Below are 4,268 nucleotides of genomic sequence, written 5' to 3'. Positions count from 1 at the left end.
GGCCCAGGCTCTGCCGGAGGCCGCTCGGGGCGGACGACGCCCGCAGAGGCCGCCGCTCGTATTTTTTTTATCCATATTTTTATTTTTCAATTTCTGGACTGACTCAGATAAAGGAATTTAGAAAGACTGAGCACCAGCGCTGCGCTTCTCCGGACTCCTGTCCTCAATCCGTTGCCAACCTTGATCGAATGGGTGCCGTGGATGTGATTATATAATGCTGCCATTTCCAAGCAGTGTTTTTGGTAGGTTTTAATAAACAGACTTTTCAAAAGACGGCAATATAGAATTGCTAGATCCGTTGTCGATCTAAAAATATTTGCTTTATATTTTCATTAAATGACTTCTTTTAATATTTTATTCAGAATACTTATGAACTGCTGCAAAACGGTAATTTATTTTTCCCCAGATCTTGTATTACGTGTTTTTTTCAGACGAGCACAAATCAAAATGAAATGAAAATATGGACAGTTGTTAGGTAATAAGGGTATCTTTTGATGTGATCATTTGATTGTAATTTAATTTGAGTAGTGATTCCGTAAGAGCTGATCGAGAAAATAAATTTGTTAGAATGAAATAGTCTGTGTCTGATGCGTAAACACTGTGTGGGAAGAAAAGAGTTCTTTAGGAAATATTTTTTTACTAATGAAAACCCTTAAGTAATAGCATTAAGGACGTAGGGCCTGCTCAGTTGATGCAGATTCGGAAATCCAGCCTCAAGAGAAAGGGCAGGCGTTTCTGGAACAGCTAGTGTTTTAACATGGTAGTCACTCCCTGTTAATCCATAAAGTTCACGATATTTTCCTCTCCCTTGATTTTAGTGGGTGTCCTTAGCGTTTTTAGGTGAGATTGTCTAAATACTAGCCCTTTTCTTGGAGGTACCTGTGCTCTTTATTGGAAGATTGAACTCCATCACCAGTTAAAAAAAAAAAACAAAAAAAAAACGAGCCAACTGGTTATTAATAGTTAAGACAACCCCTCCCCTAAGCTCAGCCTCTCTTTTTCTTCTCCTTCCCCACCTCCCAACGTATTCCTGTGTCTCCTTTCTCTTTTTCTGAAGACTGATAGTTAAGAGTAACTTGTAAGTCTATAAAATATTTTGATATCAATTTATTCCCATGAATAACCATATGTCATTAAACTTAAATTATTAAGCTTTTTGTTGTTTTTTTGTCCCCCCCCCCCCCCACAGTAAAAGAGCATAGTTTTTGCAAATCATGACTATGGTCCACACTGCATACCATCTGTGCAATTACCAGCCCAGACTTCAGGTTCTGCATTTCTGTGTTTCGGCCCTTCCCCAGTATAATTCTAGATCTTCTTTGCTGGTGCTGGGGGTTATTGCTTCTTAGGTCACTTTTGAGATAAACCCTGCAAAGTGGTCACATTTGTCAAGTTAATGTCCTGATATTTACAATGTGGAAAAATGAAAGTGTGATGCCTCAGGTCGTGAGTACTAAGAAGGCGAAAGGCTCTGCTTAGTTGAGCCCCTACGTATTGTACTTTTTAAAAGTGTTCAGGGGTGATAAAGCAGCGATTTTATAGACAAATCCCTCCACCTCACGTAGCTGTCACTTACTCACTTTGTTCCTTCTTCTCTCGTGCTCATTCCCTCTCCCTGTGATACTGATGCAGGGGTTAAAAAAACCCAGAAAACTGTGAGAGCAACAAGGAACAGTTATTTCTCCCGGACAGGCCCTGTGTCACTTTCATAAATCAAGCCCAGCCAGATGGCTGTGTATTGGGTTGCATTATTTTAAACACCAAACCGTACTAAAAATCACAATCATTTTGATTTGTGAAATCTGAAAAAGGCCATATTTATTAAACAAGAGAGGAGGGAAAAAATGAAGACAAGAAACCACAATTTACTTTTCTTTGCCTCCATGTTTCCTATTTCTCTTGCTATTGTAATTGCTCTGCCCAGTCAATTTACAACTTGGAGTTGGGGGTGGGGGTGAAGTTCATCTTTTTTTTTTTTTTTTTTTTGAGGGTCTACAGGAACAGGCAAAAAAAAAAAAAAAAAGTCCTCATTGAAAGGCTGAGAACTGACCAGGTTGTTTTTACGTGGTGGATATTACTGGCACGTGAGATGGAATCCTGTTTTTTCTATAGGAACGGTGGTAGTTGATTAGACAAGGGATGGGTCTATTTAAAATTTTAGGAGGTATCTACTTACTTGATGTAGCTGACAACAAAAGAGCTAACATTAGATTTCACACTGTTTTCTATTGAAAAGTAAACTTTGCTGATTACTTTGGAAGAAGCCCTGAGAAGCCCTGATTTGGGGGTAGCCGAGTAACTTTTAATTGGAGAAGCTGGGAAAGCCAGCCCGTTGGTTTTTTGTTTGTTTGTTTGCTTTTCCATTATTTTGCATCTTACAAAGTGAGCTAATGCTTGCACTCCATTTTTAAAATCAACCCTTTGAATGTAATTGCAAAATTAAATTCATGGTTGAAAAACAAAAGAGGGCAGATATCACTGAGGGGTTTTGTGCTAAGGCTCATGTTGTTACACATGTAAATAATGAAAATATTGTTATACATCACCAGATCTTTTTAATGAATTTGGCCATTGTGTTCCTTTGCAGCGCAAGTGTCTTGTGCTTCGTAAAGCGCCCATTTGTTTCCTCCATTTCACTCCATCCCCTCCTCCCCTTCCAGCCCAAAGGAAAGTGACAAAGTTCTGTTCCATCAGCCTGGCTACTCCCAAGCCAGGCCCATATGCAGTTTACAGTCTCCTGTAGCTCTTGATCAGTTGTCCAAGCCTCATTCACCCAGCCACCTTCCCTGGCAAGTCTGTGCGATAAATCACTCAAGGTGTATTTAAAGTATTCACTTCGCTGTTGTTGCTCTGCCTTTTCTTTTTTTTTTTTTTTTTTTTTTAGTACTAGCCAAGGACTCCTTCTTTGTTCCAAAATAGAACTGTTCATTATTGATCTTAGAGATTCCCTCCGCTTCCCTGTAGCCTCCAGTGTTTGCTCATTACCATGCTCATAATCTGTTTTGTATGAATGGTTTTCAACATTCGGAGAATAATTGGTTCTACTATTAAATGCAGTCTATACTATTGATAGTTTTATTGATAAGTGTAATATTTTAAATAATTTTAACAATTAAATTTGTTTTTTAAATTATATATTTGTAAAGTATTTATCCTGTTGGAAGCAACAATATATGGTTGTATTTATTCGTTTATTTTTGTAATAAATGATCAACCTCTTCAAGCTAAATCAAAAATGACACTTTTATATATTTATACAAAAACGCACTTTAAGAGATGAGCAGATTTGCACCAATTTGTATGTAAATTGAGCGAAATCCATCAATAACTTGTAGCTTTCAGAACTAAATTGAAGGAAGAAACGTTCTCTCCACATGGAGTTTAGTTTGCCCAAGTTCCAGGGTCATTAATCAACTCTAAAATGGATGCAACAAGTATTGGCACTGGATACAGATTTGAATTTAATTATTTAGGAGGTGGACCTCTTTTTTGGTTGTTGGTTTTTTGTGTTTTTTTGTAAGGCAGAAAGATGGAAATTAAATTCTCTTCTTTCCTAAAGTGCACGTGGCTGGCTGAACCGATGAGAGCAGATGCTAGGTTTCAGAGATAATACTCAGCACCTAGCTGTGCTCAGACATCTATCTAGGGAAAGGAAGTTGGAAAAGTTGTGAATCTGAGGTTATCAGTGACCCAGAAGCAAGGTGATGTGAAAAGTGTGGGGGAGGGGGGAAGAGTTGTACTAGGTTTAAAAAAATAGTTCCTCTCCAAAGGACTGTGAGAGCAGACGTCCTTTCCCTACTGACAGGGAAAGTACCACTGCCGGCAGGACAGGCAGCCGGCACAGGTGCTGCTGCCGGTGCGGTTCCTGAAGGCAAGTCGTCCGAGCGGTGTGGGGCCACCGCTCAGGCCCTCCAAGTCCTGCAGGTCGCCTGGTCGTCTCAGTGCCTCAGGGCCGCCGGCCCTGGGGCCCGAAGGTCACCCGTGTGACCTCCTGGCTGCGGGAGCCCGGCCGCAGGCTCGATCGGAGGGCTCTGCCGTTGCATCCCGAACTTTGCAGCCGAGGAAAGGAAATCGCGCGCAGGCTGGAAAAGCTGGGGGTGGGGACAGAGTATCTCAGACAGCAAGTGGGGAGGGGGGGCGACTTGGGTAATCAGATTCTTTGATTTTGTTAGCCTGGCTCATGGCCTATTAATTAGATTACTCTCTCTCTCACTCACTCTTGATTCCACATCCGCGTCTGTCCCTGTATCCTAAAATGTGGGCGCGAG

The sequence above is a fragment of the Carlito syrichta genome, unplaced genomic scaffold, assembly GCF_000164805.1.
Source record: "Carlito syrichta isolate Samal-C Ts95f unplaced genomic scaffold, Tarsius_syrichta-2.0.1 Scaffold314849, whole genome shotgun sequence".
NCBI classification, from domain to species: domain Eukaryota; kingdom Metazoa; phylum Chordata; class Mammalia; order Primates; family Tarsiidae; genus Carlito; species Carlito syrichta.
Note: the sequence above shows the minus strand (reverse complement) of the source record.